We start from the raw sequence: 9894 nt of genomic DNA, 5'->3' as shown, positions 1-9894 counted from the left end.
TTAAGAATCAAGAACAGGGGCCAGCATTTGGTGTAGATTAAGCAGCTGCTCACAATGCTGGCATCCCAGATGAACTCAGGTTCAAGTCCCAGTTCTGATCCAGTTCACTACTAATGTGCCTAGGAAAGCAGCAGAACATTGCTGCAGTACTTGGGCACCTCCCACCTATATGGAAGAACCAGTTGGATTTCCATGCTCCTGATTTTTGCCTGGCCCAATCCCAGCAATGGTAGTAATTTGGGGAGTGAACCAGCAGGTGGAAGGTCTCTCTTTCTCTCTCTCTCTCTCTCTCTTTCCCTATCTCCCCCTTTCCCTCCTCTGTAAGTCTGACTTTCAGATAAGGAAATAAATAAATCTTTTTTAAAAAAAGAAACCAAGAAAGCAGAATAGATTCAAGAAAAAAGTGAAACAATTATTATTTTTTTTTTGACAGGAGGAGTGGACAGTGAGAGAGAGAGACAGAAAGAAAGGTCTCCCTTTGCCGTTGGTTCACCCTCCAATGGCCGCCGTGGCCAGCGCACTGCACTGATCCGATGGCAGGAGCCAGGTGCTTATCCTGGTCTCCCATGGGGTGCAGGGCCCAAGCACTTGGGCCATCCTCCACTGCATTCCCTGGCCACAGCAGAGAGCTGGCCTGGAAGAGGGGCAACTGGGACAGAATCCAGAGCCCCAACCGGGACTAGAACCCGGTGTGCCAGCGCCACAAGGTGGAGAATTAGCCTAGTGAGCCGCAGCACCGACCAATTATTTTTCATAAAGAGTCCATGACAGACTATAAATGTGCTACTACTCTACATTTGTCACTATGATGTGCTGAATAAAAAATAATTAAGGTATATTATCATGTACTTATTTGGATGATTGATTACTGGTCATTAATATTTAATTTTAAAGAAAAAAATTTCAAGTGACAATATTCATCAGTAGAAAAAAGTTGAAACAAAGCACTTTCTTAATCTCACAAAGTCGTGTGGTTAGGAGAAGACATATCTGATTTATCCTAATCAGCCTTCCTAAAATTTACAAATTTTTTTCTGGCAATAGTGAATTTGGCTCATCATAGAAAGTTCCTTGAAGGCTCTTGTTAAACTTGTTCCTCTTTGAAAAAGTAAATTTTACTGCATGATACTGCAAGAGGTAAATTTTTGATGCATAGGAAATTTGAAAACCAATTATGTTTAGTCTCTAATTTCTGATTTATTTTATAGAACAGAAATTACACAGATAAATTTCACTTTGTCTGATTTTTTAAAATAGTTACTTATTTGACAAGCAGGCACAGACAGATAAGGGGAGAGACCAAGAGAGGTCTTCCATTTGCTAGTTCACTCCCCAAATGGACACAATGGCCAGAGCTGGACCAACTCAAAGCCAGGAGCTTCTTCACACATGGGTACAGGTGTCCAAGCACTTGCACCATCTCCCACTGCTTTCCCAGGTCATTAGCACAGAGCTGGATTGGAAGTGGAGCAGCCAAAGTATGAACCAGCGCACCTGCTTGGGATACCAGTGCCACAGGCAGAGGCTTAATGACTATGGCACAGCACCGGCCCCCACTTTACCTAAATTTACAGTAAACCTATGAGTTGCACCAGAATGCAATTTTCTTTTCTTTCTCCTTCCTTTCTTCCTTCCTTCCTTCCTTCCTTCCTTCCTTCCTTCCTTCCTTCCTTCCTTCCTTCCTTCCTTCCTTCCTTCCTTATTTTTCTGTGTCATAAAGCTTGCACATTGCATCCAAGGATATGAACCAGGGAGAGAGGCTTATGATTACTGTGTGCAAGAACTCTCCTCTTGGGGGTCAAAGCATCTGACAAGGAAGCTCTCCTAGATTAAGTCCTCAAGTGCCTCTCTCAATAACAAGCAAGAGAAGGTGTGCTAACTGGAGAGCATCTTTGGTTTAATTAACTCTGGGAGGTCTGAGTGTTGCTGGGGTCATCATTGGGATATATTATGGGTCAAAATCATTTGAATGTGACTATTCATCACTAGAGGGCTCTGTAGGGTCAATTACATTTTCCCAATCATTGACACCTGATTCCCCACTTTGTCCCCAGCTGCTCTGCTGGGGAAGAAAATCTGCTCCACTTGCAGGATACTTAAGTCCAGCACTGGAGGAAGCATAATTGAAAGAGCCCACAGCTGAGATAAAGGCATAAAGACCCTTGCTTCCATGTGAGAATGACTGAGAATACTGTCTTGATAGCGTAAAAGTCATCATGAAGAGGATCAGGGACCTCTGCATCTCCAAGTGTATTTCTACCTCCCAGCTGTGAACCCAGACTAGGGCATCCATTGAATAAACAATGATTCCATACTTCCATGTGGTGCTGCCCTGCTTAACATTGCCTGCTGAAATCATTTTGTTCCTATGTATTTTTACCCAGCATAGTTTGTCTTAATTTTCTCACTTCTGCCTGACAATATTCAACAATTTGCACACTGTGCTCTTTACCTGCACACCCTGCCAGCACTTTTTCTTGATGTGCATTATAAACCTGATAAATTGACCTAATGACTTTTATTATTCCATCATTGTAAAAATGCCAGTATTGTGTTCTTTAATAAGTTTGGCATAATACTGAAAGGTGGGAGCCTTTGCCATTGAAGACACTGTATTTTTGCTCACTAGTATTACCTAGATTAGGAGTAGTGATATCCTCTGATTATACCTTCAATTTGAACTAAATTCTAAAACATGAATAAAATTACTGATTGTGGGGAGCCATTGCACCATGCCCTAAAGATGGCGCCAGCTCCTTTCTCCCGGAAGGACTGGCGAGAAACGAACAACTCTTAATAAGGAGATGGCTGAGCTCCCTTCTGGCTTCCGCGTTGCTGTACCAATCAATCCTTGCCACTTGGCTGCTTTTGATTGGTGCGCTGATGGCTATAAGAGGGAGGGGAGAGGAAAGGAGGCGGAAGAAGTTTGTTGAAGGTTCCTGAATAAACTGCTTGAGGAAGAGTTCGGGTCGTGTCTTCCTTGCTGGTTGAGGGACGTGACAACTGGTGGCCCGTACGGGGACCATCTCGAACGTGAACTCAGAACTTCCTGCAGTCAGGGCAGCGCTGGTAAGTCCCCCAGGAAAATAAGGTGGGGATCCGCGATAAGAGCGGGCAGTCCTGCGATAATAGCGGGAGGGTAGTTCTGCGATTAAAGCAGAGGAAGTTCTGCGACAAAAGCAGAAGGAGCTCTGACCCGTGGCCAGGGAAAGAGCGCAATTTTTGATGATGGGTAATTCACAGTCCCGTCAAATTTTTCTGGCGCTGAATGCACTGCTTCGAGAAAACAGTTTGAAACTTAAGCCTAGTACGTTGCATAGGTTTTTACGTAACTGCGATACCATTGCACCCTGGTATGGGGTTTCGGGAAGCCTTACTATCCCTTCATGGGACAAACTAGGCAGGGATTTGGATTTTGCATTTGAACAGGGTAATCTTGAAGGGGGAGTGAGACCAATATGGAAGTTAGTGTGAGCATGCCTCGAGGATGAGCAGTGTAGTGAAGCTATTCCCAGCGGTCAAGCTGCCTTGGAGGAGCTTCAGGAAGAGCGCTCCGAGAGAGCTGCCAGTGAAAAAGGGAAAACTTTGAAGGAGAGTCAGAAAAGAACTAGGAAAAAACTGTACCCCGATCTTTCCGAGTTGTGCAGCCCCTCCTCAGTAAGTAGTACTAGTGCAGAAAGTAGCTCAGAAAGCAGCAGTGAGTCTGAAGAGTGTGGCGATAACAAAGAGTCTGATATAAAGCAAGTACAGGAATTAAATCGGCAAATGAGGAAGTTGCAACTAAAAGGAAAAAAGGAACTTAAGCATGGTACTTTCCAGGGGAACTTAGGGGAGGAGCCTGAAGCCTCTCCTCCTCAGTATGAGCCTCTATCCGCGCAAGGAAAAGGGCAGACTTTCTGTCCGGGAGTCTGGAAACAGGTTGGTGCAGAGTTGTTAAGTGCCTATCCTGTCTTCCAAGATCCGCAAGGGCAGAGGTACGAGGAACCCCTCTACATAAAGATAATCAAATCAGTAGTGGAGTCAGTAAGAGCCTATGGCATCAGCAGCTCTTTCACGCTGGCTCAAGTAGAAAATCTTCAAAGATACTGCATGACTCCAAATGACTGGAGCGGGTTGGCTCGTGCTGCATTGTCACCAGGACAATACTTAGACTTCAGAGCTTTCCTGATTGACTTTGCCAATGAACAAGCGGCAGAAAATGCAGCGGCAGGGAATCCGCATTGGGACAGAGATATGCTGCTAGGCATAGGGAGATTTGCTAACCAGCAGACAGGTTACCCACATGCAGGGTATGAACAAGTTAACAAGATAGCCATCAAGGCTTGGAAGTCTATACCCAACAGAGGAGAGGTAGGTGGGAATTTGACAAAGATTACACAGGGACCCACCGAGCCGTTTTCAGACTTTGTAGCGTGCATGGTGGAAGCTGCGGGTAGGATTTTTGGAGATCCAGATCGCGCCATGCTGCTGATAGAACAGTTGGTTTTTGAGCAGTGCACTAAGGAATGCAGAGCCGCTATAACACCATGGAAGAGCAAAGGGCTTCAGGTATGGATAAAACAATGCAGGGAAATAGGAGGGCCGCTATCCAATGCTGGCCTCGCTGCAGCAGTCCTTCAAATCACGAAGGGCAATAGGGGATCAGGGAACGCTGGAGCATGTTTCAGCTGTGGAAAAATGGGACATATGAAGCGGCAATGTCCACAAAGGGGGAGAGGCAAAGAACAAAGACAGGAAGGACCAGGAATTTGTCCAAAATGCAGGAAGGGAAAGCACTGGGCCAACGAATGCCGCTCGGTAAAGGACATTGAGGGCAACGTCCTTGCTTCTGGCAATGGTGGGGCGCGTCCAAAAAACGGGCAGCGGGGCCCTCGTCCCCAGGGCCCGCAAATATATGGGGTATTCAAGAGTCAGCATCAGGGCCCCCATCAGGACCAGCAGCAGGGGAGGCAAAGTCAGTGGCCCAGCTTCAGACATCCCAGAGACCACGGAGAGCCACTGCAGGCTCCGCAGGCCTGGACCTCTGTGCCACCACCAGACTCATACTGACACCAAAAATGGGAGTGCAAGCCATTGAGTCAGACTTTCAGGGACCCCTAGAGGAAGGGACAGTGGGATTGTTGTTGGGACGTTCATCCTCTACCTTGAAAGGTCTCATAATTCATCCAGGAGTCATAGATTCGGATTATACTGGCATGGTGAAAATCATGGTTGAGTCCCCTAGAGGTATAACAGCTATTAATCCAGGAGACAGGATTGCACAACTTGTAATCCTTCCTAGCAAGCATTTGCAGTTCAGTGCATCAAAGAAACAACGAGGAAGTGAAGGCTTTGGATCCACAGGCGTAGATTGTACCTTCTCGTCTTTAGAACTAGACCAGAGACCAACCTTAAAGATAAAAATAAATGGAAAGGACATTATTGGCCTACTAGACACAGGTGCAGACCGTAGTATCATCGCCTCCAAGGATTGGCCTCCAAAGTGGCCTAAGCAGGCATCCTCACAATCCCTTCGGGGACTGGGATATTCAGAAACTCCTGAGATGAGTGCAGTAATGCTGCACTGGGAGGATGCAGAGGGACATTCAGGCACGGTGCAACCTTATGTTTTGGATTTACCTATCTCTTTATGGGGCCAAGACCTTTTGAAAGACATGAACTATAAATTAAGTAATGAATACTCCCGTGTTTCTCAAAAATTGATGAAGGATATGGGACACCATCCGAATTATGGAATAGGAAAATTCTTACAAGGAAGAAATGAGCCCACTGAAGTAGTAAAGAGGCCTCCTCGCCAAGGGCTGGGTTTTTCATAGGGGCCACTGAGGAAGGTATTCCCATTACTTGGAAGCACAAGGACCCAGTGTGGGTTCCTCAGTGGCCTCTGTCCTCAGACAAATTGGTCGCAGCTCAGCAATTGGTTCAAGAACAATTGAATTTAGGACACATTAGACCCTCTGTATTGCCTTGGAATACTCCTATTTTTGTAATAAAAAAGAAATCAGGGAAGTGGCGGTTGCTACATGACTTGAGAGCTATTAATATGCAGATGCAGGTCATGGGGCCTGTGCAACATGGACTGCCTCTTCTATCTACACTTCCACAGGGATGGCCCATAATAATAATAGATATTAAAGACTGTTTCTTCTCCATACCCCTACATACAAAGGATTGTGAAAGGTTTGCCTTTACCTTGCCGGCGTGCAATCATGAGCAGCCTGACCAGAGGTATGAATGGGTTGTGCTTCCACAGGGCATGGCTAACAGCCCCACAATGTGTCAGCTATTCGTGGGTCAAGCGATTGGGCCTTTACGTAAGAGATTTTCTTCCTTAAAATGCATCCATTACATGGATGACATCCTCTTAGCAGCAAAAGACGAATTCCTATTAGATGATGGCTTTGCATATTTGATTCAGTTGTTAGAAAGTAAGAAGTTATTTATTGCCCCTGAAAAGGTTGAAAAAGGAAGCATTGCAACTTATCTGGGATCCCGCATAACTAGTACTCAAATTGTTCCTCAAAAGGTGGAATTGCGCAAAGATAGTTTAAAGACTTTAAATGATTTTCAGAGATTATTAGGAGATATAAATTGGATTGGGGTTATTTGAATCTTCCCAATTATGAACTTAAGCCACTTTATGTCATTTTGCGCGGTGATTTGGCGTTGGACTCACCGCGGTGCTTAACTCCGGAGGCCAGGGAGGCCCTAGAGAAGGTAGAAAAGAAATTACAGGAGGCATTCTTATGCAGAATGAATGAAAATCTGCCATTGTCATTATGCATTCTCCCAATGCTTAACCAACCTACAGGCTAGTATGGCAGGAAGGTCCGCTTTTGTGGATACATCCAAGGAGCTCTCCAGCCAAGTCTATTGAGTATTATCCGGCAGCGGTGGCAAAGCTAGCACTGGAAGGTTTGCAACAATGTTTACAATATTTTGGAAAATTGCTGTGTGAAGTGATTGTTCCTTATGATGCCAAACAAGTCAATGTCCTATGTGCTCTTTTAGATGATTGGGCAGTGTTTTGCTGTGGGTTCCCAGGCTTTATAGACAATCATTTACCAAAAAGTCCATTATTGCAATTTTTTAAAGAACATCCAGTAGTATTTCCAAAAATTACAGCTGCTGAGCCATTACTAGGTGCTCCAAATATATTTATGGATGGGTCAAAAACAGGCTGTGGGGTTGATATGGTAGAGGGTAATGACCCGGTATTTCATCAGTTTCAGCCAGGCTCACCTCAAGTTGTGGAGTTAAAAATAGTTATTGAGGTCCTTAAGCAGTGCTCTTTTGCCTTTAATTTGTTGTCAGATTCCTTATATGTGGTGAACGCATTAAAGATATTGGAAACCGCAGGGCCGATTAAACCTTCTAGCCCAATTGCATCCCTATTGCATATAGCCCAGCAGTTGCTTTGGTCACGGAAAAATCCCTTTTTCGCTCAACACATTAGAGCCCACACAGGCATGCCTGGTCCTTTATGTGAAGGCAATGTGCGAGTAGACCTGTGTACTAGACAGGAATTCATCTTTTTTACTACTTCTGCAGAGGCTGCTAAAGCTTTCCATCAATCTTTTCATGTCAACATGCGCGCTTTGCAGCAGAAATTTCATCTTTCCCGCGCAGATGCCAGACAGATTGTACTTGATTGCGCTGACTGTGCTGTTACTCGTGTGCAACCTAGTGTTGGCGTAAACTCTAGAGGGTTACTGCCTGGGAGAGTATGGCAGATGGATGTGACCCATGTATCGGAATTTGGGAAATTGAAATATGTCCACTGAGCACATGTCTCAGTGGACACGTGCTCAGGCATTACGTATGCCTCTCCCCTCAGTGGTGAATCTACACGTCAGGTGATTGCTCATTGTCTGGATGCATGGGCCGCCTGGGGGAAACCCCAGGTGCTAAAAACTGATAATGGCCCAGCCTATACATCTCAAACCTTTACCACCTTTTGCCAAAAAATGGAGGTTCAACTTGTCCATGGATTGCCATACAATCCTCAGGGCCAGGGCATAATTGAGCGAGCACACCACACACTGAAAGAATATCTTTTAAAACAAAAAGGGGGAGTTGGCTATAGCCGCACCCCGAGAGAGAGAATTGCCTTAGTCTTATTTACAATTAATTTTTTAAATTTGGATGTGCATGGGCACTCAGCCGCGGACAGGCATCAGCAACAAGGAAATCCAAGTAGAGGGTTGGTAAAATGGAAAGATCTCTTGATGGGCCAGTGGCGTGGCCCTGATCCCGTGCTGGCATGGGCACGAGATGCTGTTTGTGTTTTTCCACAGGATCAACATGACCCGGTGTGGGTTCCGGAGCGAGCGGTCAGGTGGGTCTGCCACGAGGAGAATCCTGCCGTTGCTTTTGATACTTCTGCCTCAAATGCAGCGGACACTGGCGAAGCAGAGATGGGGGATTCTATCAGTATTCCCAAAGCCGATGCCGGTGATGTATAACGCTCAAGTGTTCCCTCGCTTTTTTGCCACCAATCTTACCTTGGGAGTCCCTTACTTGCCCATGGATACAGATTCTCAATATGCACCTGCAGGAAATTACACCTTAGAAGGCAGTTTATGTTTTTTGATTAGTAATAATATTACTTATGAAAATAGCTCTTGCATAAAGTTGTATAATAAATCTGCAGTCTGGGTAGATTTTCCAACAACCCCTGGATTGGCCAATGCTTCCTGGATATCAGGATGGTGGCCTGCCATGGAGAAGAAGGACCAGGGGTCGACCATTCCTTCTCAGCCACGATGGGCCCCTCATTGCTATGGCAATCGTGGGGATGGTATCTTGCCGTGGGCGGGATGTCAAGGGCGCAATAACATTTGGGCAAAGAAAGGATACTTTACATTTTCTCCCTGGATAAATGTGAGTGGAAATTTTCAGGGTTGTGTGTGACCTCTGTTTAGTATGATAACATGACTCAGGCAGCAAACTACAGCACTGCAGAGAGAACGAGCCATTACATTCTCTGGAAGGCAAGTCTGTCTGCATGTGGGTTGGCATCCCAGATCCCACCCCCGTGAAAAGGATGCTGTTCCAGGTGGATGCCTGGCAGTGGGGGACAGACCCCTACCTTCTCCTGTAATCCTTAGATGCCTGATTCTAAAACAAAAAGGGGGAACTGTGGGGAGCCATTGCACCATGCCCTAAAGATGGCGCCAGCTCCTTTCTCCCGGAAGGTCTGGAGAGAAACAAACAACTCCTAATAAGGAGATGGCTGAGCTCCCTTCTGGCTTCCGCATTGCTGTGCCAATCAATCCTTGCCACTTGGCTGCTTTTGATTGGTGCGCTGATGGCTATAAGAGGGAGGGGAGAGGAAAGGAGGCGGAAGAAGTTTGTTGAAGGTTCCTGAATAAACTGCTTGAGGAAGAGTTCGGGTCGTGTCTTCCTTGCTGGTTGAGGGACGCGACAACTGATAATGAAGATGAAGCTGAAGAGAAGGAAGCCAAGACTGGGCACTCTGATGGTGTGAGTGAGCTGTTTATGGGTGATCTGTTCCTTATATAAAACCTGCTGCTGCGGGTTTGCCAAGTTATGTACCACTCAATAACCTTCTTTCACATATCTTTAAGAATTCTGTCCCAAATCTCTTCTCTTAATTTCACTTTCACGGTTACAGAAAATGAAGTTTTGAATAAACCTGTTAGTTATGGATTTCAACTATTTGCAGAAGTTCTGTCTTGCTAATGTGCCAGTCACTGATGCTAAAAGTTGCGTCTTGTCTTCTCTCTCTCAGCAACAATATTTCATGGCCCACATTGCTGCTAGTGATATAGAAACGTATAGTGTTGAAGCTGTAGTCCAAAATGGAGGCTGTCGTGATGAAATTCTCTGAATGCATTATTTTAATATCAGGCATCTTAAATAATCACTTAT

The 9894-nt window shown here is 45.4% G+C and overlaps 1 pseudogene; it reads right to left on the bottom strand.

The window, feature by feature from the left end:
• Positions 1-1901: 1901 nt before the first annotated feature.
• On the bottom strand, positions 1902-3026 carry LOC138848188 (BRISC complex subunit Abraxas 2 pseudogene; annotated as a pseudogene).
• Positions 3027-9894: the final 6868 nt, after the last annotated feature.

The sequence above is a fragment of the Oryctolagus cuniculus genome, unplaced genomic scaffold, assembly GCF_964237555.1.
Source record: "Oryctolagus cuniculus unplaced genomic scaffold, mOryCun1.1 SCAFFOLD_35, whole genome shotgun sequence".
Lineage (NCBI taxonomy): Eukaryota > Metazoa > Chordata > Mammalia > Lagomorpha > Leporidae > Oryctolagus > Oryctolagus cuniculus.
Note: the sequence above shows the minus strand (reverse complement) of the source record. Positions and strands in the feature narration are given on the sequence as shown.